Below are 9055 nucleotides of genomic sequence, written 5' to 3'. Positions count from 1 at the left end.
GCAATATGTCTCTCTGCCTCTCTCCATGCCCTGCCTCCTATCCTACATATCAATCTGTTTCCACGCCAGCTATGATTCCTGGTTCAGACAGCTCATTTGGTGCAGGGTTAAGTAAAAGTAGCGTCGTACCAGCAGGCGCTGGTTTTTTAAATGTCAGCTTTGGCGCCAGCGGAGGCAGGGACAATCTGACTGCTGCAGCCAAACTACTCCATCACCCAGGGCCAAAGCAACAAATGTGGAACTCAAACTTCGGCTGCTAAAGATGTGGCAAAGACAAAAGTTTAATGATGCCTTCAATGATGGGTTGTTTTTACAGTGTTCACCAGAAAAACCCACTGGTTACCCCTTCTTGAGGGGTTACCCATTTTGTTATTTTGGTTAAGGTCACAGTTCACAGACTGTGACGTGTTTGCTGATGGTGTCAGAAATGAAACCCAGTCGTTAGCTTGATGAACTGTTTGCCTCAAGACCCCAACATTTACCACTTCAAGTAGATTTTATCAGATTAGTGAAAATGCTGTTTGCATCTTTAGAAGAAAAGTTAGAGGATAACTGAAGTTGTTGGGTGACAGGAATGTTTCAGGCCATCCATAATGGCAATCAATCCGTCCACTTCAGTCCGGATCTAAGTAGTGGACCAACAGATCAACAATGCCACCTTTCAAACATGGTCGTTAACGTAATATCTTTCGGAACATCTGTCCGAAAAATATCACCAAAACCCTTGTTTTCCATCAGATTTATCAGATGAACCTGCCTCATGTTAACAAACACATCATCACATTCAATCTATCTTTGTGCCTTGACTGTGAAACTAACCAAGATCGAGGCTTGACTTCACTTTGCACTAAAAAGAAAATGTTTTTGAACAATTTTTTTTCCCAGTGGAATTGACGGAAAATGCGTCTTTCAGCGTAGCAGCATGCAGGGAATTGTAAGCACTCTATCTAGTGTGATTATTCAGAGGAGAGCTACTTAAACCAGTCTCACAACAAGAATTTCATTTGCCTCCAGTAATCCAGAGGTTAAATATCTAACTCTGATTCTTTGCCAAAGACAGAGAAAAGCTTTCTTTTGTATATTTTGCGATGAGTTTATGGGAAAAGGCCTGCTGGCTTTCCTCTAAATGACAATAACCATCAGAGAGCCAATATACAGCACAGAGTGGATAAAACCGTAGAACTGCAACCTGTGGAGAAACCCTTATTTGGTTGAACTGACTACATAATAAAGTTTTCTCCATCATTTGTCCTGATTAAGCACAGCAAAGCACATGTTGTTTTTTCTAGAAAGAACTTGATCACACACATGGATGCATCCCAACACAAACACAGCCCTTTAACTTAAATCAAGAAAAATGCTTTTATTTCCACACCTCAATGGACTTTCCATTCCACCAGTTTTTCCTCAGCAAACTTGAAGCCACGACCTGTGGCTGTCATGTAAAATCACAAAAGCTAAATCATGTGTGATGTCTTGCCCACGATCCCGCTAACTAATTATAGCTACTATTTAAGAGATTAACAACCTGGCAATTAGGCTAATACTGCGGGACAGTAAAGAACTTAGTGATGCAAAAACGTCCTGTTAGACCTGACTTAATGTTTTGGGAAAAGGTTCATTCACTTTCGGTGAAAATGGAGCCTAAATTCTCCTAAGTGGGGAATAGCTTTATTGATTAACTCTTCAGTAACTGCAGTCAGATCCACATATATTTAGATAGTAATACTGCCTTCATTCTTCCACTTCACATTCTTGCTTTATTAAGCTGAGCTTAGACTACAGGAGATTTAAAATCCTACCAAAGTACCATCACACGCTTAAGAAGAAACATCTCAGATATTCTTCTCTCGGGGGTGGGGGTGCCTGGTCTGGTCTAGGTGGGTGGTACATGTCTAAGTAACATCCACATGAATGCCAGGTCCAAAAGTTTCCCAGCAGAACACTGTATTGTCACAAAATGGTCAATGTTATTTACTTCTCCTGTCAGTGGTCACAATGTTATGCCTGATCAGTGTATGACCCCCTGAATAAGAATCATGCACACATGAAGGCTCCTGAGGAGTTTTAAAGATCACCTAAATGATCACCTAAATGATCACCTAAATGTAATCTATGCTTATTCAAGTGATTCATTCAAGTTTAACATCACAATCACTTTAGAGGACACTCATAAATATGATGATTCCATTTGAATCTGACTTTTTGCTCTCACGTGACATTCGTATGTGACCACGTGGCCTAATGGATAAGGTGTCTGACTTCGGATCAGAAGATTGAGGGTTCGAGTCCCTTCGTGGTTGGCAAACAATCTCTTTATTGGACTAGCATTATAGGAACAATACTCACCCCCTACAGAAAGTATGAAAAAAAAAATTGTGTTGTTGATGCAGGTGTTTGTTTTATTTATTTAAGGGTGGAATAAACTGAGAAACCAACCACAGTGATCGGTCCAAAGGTCGGTAAGCTCAGAAGGTCGGAGGCGGTGCTACTAACACCAACATGTCATGGGTTCAAGCCTGCTATTGGCCATACACTGGATTTTTTTCTTGTACACACTTCTGTCTCAATCAGAGAATCCATCTGTTTTTCAGGCACGTGAGGGATCATCAGGAGTTTTAAATGTAATGCAAAGGAGCAAGCACATTTGGAACTGCTGTTGGGTGCAATTATTAGCAGAGACTCCTGGAAGACAAGCAAAAAAAAAGAAAAAAAGAAAAAAAAAATGGAATCATTATACTATATTCTACTTTGCATTGTGTCCATGTTGCATTGGCTGCAACTTCTAAGGTGGAATAAACTGAGAAACCAACGAGGGAAATACCTGCAAGGGCCAGTCAGCTCAGATTGTTAGAGTAGGGTGAAAATAACACCAAGGTCATGGGTACAAGACCCATACAGGCCGGAAAGTCACATTTGGAGCAAGATGGTTAAAATCATGTTCAACTATGAAACCATCAGTTGGATCTGTTCTCAAATATACACCAGTCAGGCACAACATTATGACCACCTTCCTAATATTGTGTAGGTCTCCCTATTGTCTCCAAAACAGTTGTGACTCATCAGAGAATGGACATGGTCCTTCTGAGGGTGTCCTGTGGTGTCTTGCAACAGAATGTTGTTAGTGGGGGCCTTTGGGTCCTATGGGTTGAGGGGAGGGGCTCAAATTGCGGAACAGTCTACCACTGTACATCAGACAAGCCCCCTCACTGTCATTTTTAAAACTTGCCTTAAAACCCACTTTTATTCCTTGACTTTCAACCCAGCATGAGACCCTCTTTTTGTTTAGTGTTTTTTTATTGTTTTTATTGTTTTATTGTTTTTAATAGTTCGTCTTGTGTTCTTCTCATCTATGTACAGCACTTTGTTTCAGCTGTGGTTGTTTTTAAAGTGCTTTATAAATAAAGTTGAGTTGAGTTGGGAGTCATAATGTTATGACTGACAGGTGTATGTGTAAGTGCGTTTTGATTATGCCTTTGGAAAGGGTAAATGCGAATAATTTACAGCATTTACTCACATTCTGTTTCAAATGAGTGGTTCTAAGTGGTTCCAGGTGAAATCGTATAAAAGGTGCTGGAAGCTGGCAGACAAGGTTGGTCTGTTTATGCATTCTCCTGGGAAATGTTTGAAAAGGGGTTTTCCTTGTAAGTGAGAGGTCCTGATGTATTTTTCCAGTTCTTGTGACACGTCTAAATAAATGCTTGTTTTTTCCTGCAAATAAAATGCCTTCATGCTGGTCTGCCCTTCCTTCCACACCACATCCCATTGGTAGTGTGACAGGGAAGGTGAGATTTTAACTGTCTGTTCTAATATCTGTCTCCAGTAGTCTCCTGGCTACCGCTAGAAGGCTAGTACGTTAACTGTTTCTTGACAACACCGACAGCTGCTCCGCGTCCTTGTGGACTCGTTTCTGTCTTCGGTTGCTGTGGAAGAACTGGTTGAACCCAGACTTTAAAGGACATGAAACATGACAGGTATTCATCATGCATCTATGAGCAGCTTGGGAAGTTTAAAAACGGATCTGTAAACCCTCACATCAGCAGATAATATTGACTAAGCCGTGAGACGGAGGAAGATCTAGATCAAACTAGGGAAACACAGCTATGTCCAGATATTTAAGGCACTGACACCTTTTCTATTTAAGTTGGCTGTTCACCAAAACATTCAAGTTATAGTTACAGTTACATAATTAGTATTGTGCAGAATTTCAGTTTCAATTTGAGTTGACATTTCAAATTGGAAGAAGAATTTAGGATCTGCTTTAATATGCACAACCTCTTTCAAGGGACACGACTAAAAAGCTATTTGTTGGACATGATTTCTTCATTAGTCAAGCATATAAAAGTGTGGCAGTTGTGTGTGGAATAATGTGTTTCTGTTTTACTGTACAGAAGTGAACAATATAACTAAACTTATTTTAAGCAAGAAAGCAAATAAGCATATTAAAAATGTTCAACTATTGCTTTGAAGTAACACTCAGTAAAGCAACCGGTTTTATGTGTTGTCAGCACTGTTTAATGCCTGATTATTCCTCAGAGTGGAAACCTCGTAAATGTGATTCATGTTACTGTGCTTTGCGGTTCTCTCTCCGGCCTGCTGCGTTTCGCGGCATCTCTGACAGAAGTGAGCTGTAGCTACTGTACATTTGGCAGCGAGCTGCTCCGACCACAGGCATCCCCCATAAAACGAGGCAATCCATTACGTGATCTATTCTGGACGTATTAGCCGTGATGCATTAAGGCGAAAGCCCCCCGCTCGCTGCTAGAAAAGAGCATTCTCATAATGGCAGCGGGGCTTACAGTAGGTGTTGCAGTAGACTCCCCGAGCCACGTGTCTCCAGCGTTCATCTGAGTGAACACTCTCGGTTTTCTTAATGTAATAACACTTTTCCTCCGAGGAGTTCAACGGGGACGCAGGGAGGAGAGGAGGGTGTGTTGGGGCTGTGTGTGTGTGAGAGGCAGGGGAGGCCCATGACAGAGAGTGAGAGTAGGTGTTAAAGGAATGGCTGAGATGATTGCGAATGCTGGTGGAGGAATTGAATTCTGAGCATGTCGTATTTCAGCTCGGTGAGGGCGCAAAATTCCCAGCGACTCTCTCTCTCTATCTCTCTCTCTCTCTCTCTCTCTCTCTCTCTCTCACAGCCACACACTCCTACCTGACTATTTCACCTCTACTGCCAAGCCTCACTGGCCTCCAGCATCATTACAAAGCTGCGGGGAGCACACTCAGAGAGAGGGAGGGGACTCAGAGCCGTAATATCGGATTCTTTTTCCCAGTCTTTGAATTTGTAAAAGCCTAGAGAAAAGTTTTTGTCAGCGGGAGTCATCATTTAGAACACACGGCTTCTCCAAAACCTTAACTCATTCAAAAAGACTTTCCAGGTCACAATCTTTGACAATAAAAAAAAGAGCACAAGCCAGATATCCTTTCAATCCACTGACTGCACATAAAGACGCACAGATCCTCTGTAACAACCTAAAGGAATGATGGAAAGACGTTCTTGACACTCATGTCGCCATCCTGGAAAATTCAAAAAAGGGTAAACCGGTGGAATTTGAATGGGGCTAAGGGGGGTGAGCCCTGCAGCTAGCAGTCTGTAAGGACACCCGCCTGTCAGTCAAAACAACCACTCCCTTAATTATGTATCATTTTAAACCATTTAAATCGCTTGGTTATATGCCATGAATGGGGAAAGTAGTCGTAGAGGGCCAGGTTGTTAACATGTTTATTTTTTATGTAAAGTTGAATATTTTGACATGGAGGTCTGTGGGGATTGACTCAGTTTTGGAGCCAGCATCAAGTGGCCATTTGAGGATATGCAATTGTTGGCTCCATTTTTCAGCCTCGGAGGTTCGCAGGTTGATTCAGACTGTGCAGAAAGCACCAGGCAGGCTTTAGGACTAATCAGGAATGAGCATTTTGCCAATGATGGCTCTTTAAGGGGTTCATTATCTACTTTATTTGTCGGTTTCCCCTGAGCAAACAACTGCATTAAAAGCTCAAACGGCATCATTGTTCTCTCCATGATAGACGTCTGGCTCCTTTTTTTGGATTCTGAGCCTTTAAAGCAAAGGGATGTGTGATCTCCTCGTCATAGGTTGCATAATGCAACAAGAGTGACCTTGTCAAACTCCTGTAATCTGGAAGTGTCGACCAAGAACTGTAACCATCACACGTTCAACACGACGGACCCCTGTTGCATATGAGTCACCACCTCCAATCTCAGTTATTTATCTTCAGTGGGAATCTCTTCAATAGATCTTTTAGTCTGTAGATCAGGTGTCACAAAATGAGGATACAACAAGTGTTCTCACAGCACCAACCAAGATTAAAGTGACAAAATTCTTTCACCAAATGCAAGCTTTGACTTTCCATCTGATCAGATTCCTGATTCATAACTCTCATGGGCAAATGTTTAAAGAGAACGTTCAAGTTCAGCACATACTGATATAGACTATATAGGAAGCCCAACCTTACAGTGGACGTACAGTCACCCAGCAAACAATAAGCCTGAATGAACCTGTCTCCATTTTACACAACATCTCCATAGCTGTTATAGATCTGCCCTGAGTTTTTACTGTTTCCTTTTTTCCCCCCAGCTGGAGTTGAGCAAAGTGCTGCATGGACAGCTCCCGCTGCCATTTGTCATCCCTCCTTTCACCCCCTGGACCCACTGAAGGCTGCACAATCCCACAGCCAGTAGCCTGCTCCCGTTCAGGTCGGCTTGCAATGTGGATCAATATTTGGGGAGAGAGAAAGAAAGAGCGGAACGCCGTGCCAGAAAAACCCGCCGTCCCGTTTGTAGGGATGCGTTCACCAGCGCAGATAATGCCTCCCAAATGAATCCCACCCCTGTCAACAAAGAGCCCGAGCAGAGAGGAGACGCATGCAAGTCCCAAGTCTGTTTATGATGCATGTGCACAGAGGAGCAGGTGGTCGACGCGGCCAAATGGCCTGAGTGAGCACGCATTTCTTACCCGGAGTTTTCTTTTGGTGCAGTAGGGAGGAAGGAGGAGGAGGAGGAGGAGGAGGATGGGGGTTAGACCAACTCCACCGCTCTCCCTTCTTCAGGCGCCTCTCTCCATCCAACGACACTGGTGCCGGTCGGGTTTATCTGTCCAGGGGGAGGAGGAAGAGGAGGAGGAGGAGGAAGAGGAGGAGGGGAGGGAAACGGCGTTCACACTCCTGCTGTTTCAGCGCATCCGGAAACATTGAGAGAATGCCAGCTGGGGGAGGAAGAGGAGCGCAGAGGGAGAAAGAGAAAGAGGAGAAAGAGGAGGAGAATGGAAGGCTGGTCTTCACCTCAGAGGTGTCCGTCTGCTTCTGTCGCTCGCTGGAGTCTGGACGGCTGCAGCCAGAGGCATATTTCTGAGTGCGCCGCAGATCCCCCACTGACCGACCGACTGCAGGAAGAAAGTCCCTCCCCTGCAGCGCAACTTCTAGCGCCGGGTCGCTCAATAACACGACCACCGCCTCCTCCTGCAAGGCTTCACAGCAGCAACAGCAGCAGCAGCAACAGCAGCACTGGAGAGGACCTGCCTGCCACACACACACATGCACACACCCTTGTGTTACGCAACGGGTGAGACCGGGATGGGAGGTGCGTGTGAGTGTGTTTCAGGGACACCCAAACTTTTCAGGTCGTCCTCCACAAACTGACGTACAGAAAACAAAAACAAAAAAACAACAAAACAACAAAACAGCCCACTCCTGACCACCAAACTAATCACTTTCTGTCCCAAAAACAAACCTCATCACCCTCCTCCTCCTCCTCCTCCTCTCACCTTCTTCCTCTGAGGTATGAGCTGTGAGGGATGATTCAGTGTGAAATTACATAACTGTCTGCACTGGAGGTGGGAAGGTGCAGAAGTGACACCTCTGACAGAAAAACACATCTTTATTCCTCTTATGGAGGCAGTCCCCAGATAATTAGAGGTAAATAAAACAAAGGCTGGGGTGCCACTTTCTAATTAGACACGAGGTTAATCACTTATTATTGCCACTCTATGGTTTGGTGCAAACAAAACAGCCTGTTAGAAGTTTGTCCAGTCCCTAAAGCATGTTAGATATTAATGAAAACATTATTTCTGTTAGAAATGAGGAAGTTTTGAACTTTTTTTTGCCTCATTTATGAGTCTTTTATTTGATCCGGTGTTCCAAATTGACGTTGCTCTTTTATTTTCCTGGTATCCTGTCAGTCTATCCGCCATCTATCATCTGCATGCCGAAATACAGTTTTACATGTAAAGTGTTCAGCTCGTTTAATAAATACGGAGCAAGTAATCAGAGTTGGTGTCACCAGACTGAGGGATGAGCAGCTGCACTGGAATCGCTTTCTCGTCCTTCTGCAAACACAGTCTAAAGGTTGAACACAGATGTCGTCCACTGGAGGACAGCAATGCAAATGAAACGTTGGGAAATCTGCCGTCATCACCTAATGACTGAATTTCTGTCATTTTTTTCCAAAGTGCAACTTCCTCCTTGTTCTGTATAATTTCTGCTAACTCTATAAGTGTGACACCATTTTAAAACATGCTTAATAATTCCTTATGCTATCAGAAATTGGACAGACACTGTGACAAATTATCACAAAACTCTCCAACACACTCTTTCTGATACCAGAGAACGTTCGCATCTTTGTTCTTCACTGTCTTTAATGAATGAATCCCCTGCAGTTGGATCCTCTGACCCCTGGTCTGGCCTGCTTCGACCTCTTTGACTGGGTTATTGATTAAGCAATGGCTCATATTACAGGTAATAAAACTAGTGGAGCATCACTCATGGACATTTCGATTTTATTGCCCACATAGCCAGCACATTTCTTTTTCTTCCAGTTTAGACATGGTTTTTGTTTTCGGTAATCTCCCCAAAGGCTTTTTAACCAAACAGTAATGATATAGGAGCGTTCTCAGTTTGAACATCTGTCCAGTCACTTCTGAACAGATGTTTTGTTGCCTGTGTCTTAATGAAATGATGTGACGGCAGCCACTCAAATGAGGCTTCTAATGGTGTTACAGTTAATATTTCATGAGAGGGATTTACTGATTTCACTATT

This window comes from Chelon labrosus (assembly GCF_963514085.1).
Source record: "Chelon labrosus genome assembly, chromosome: 11".
Taxonomy (NCBI): domain Eukaryota; kingdom Metazoa; phylum Chordata; class Actinopteri; order Mugiliformes; family Mugilidae; genus Chelon; species Chelon labrosus.
This window is presented reverse-complemented; position numbering follows the sequence as displayed.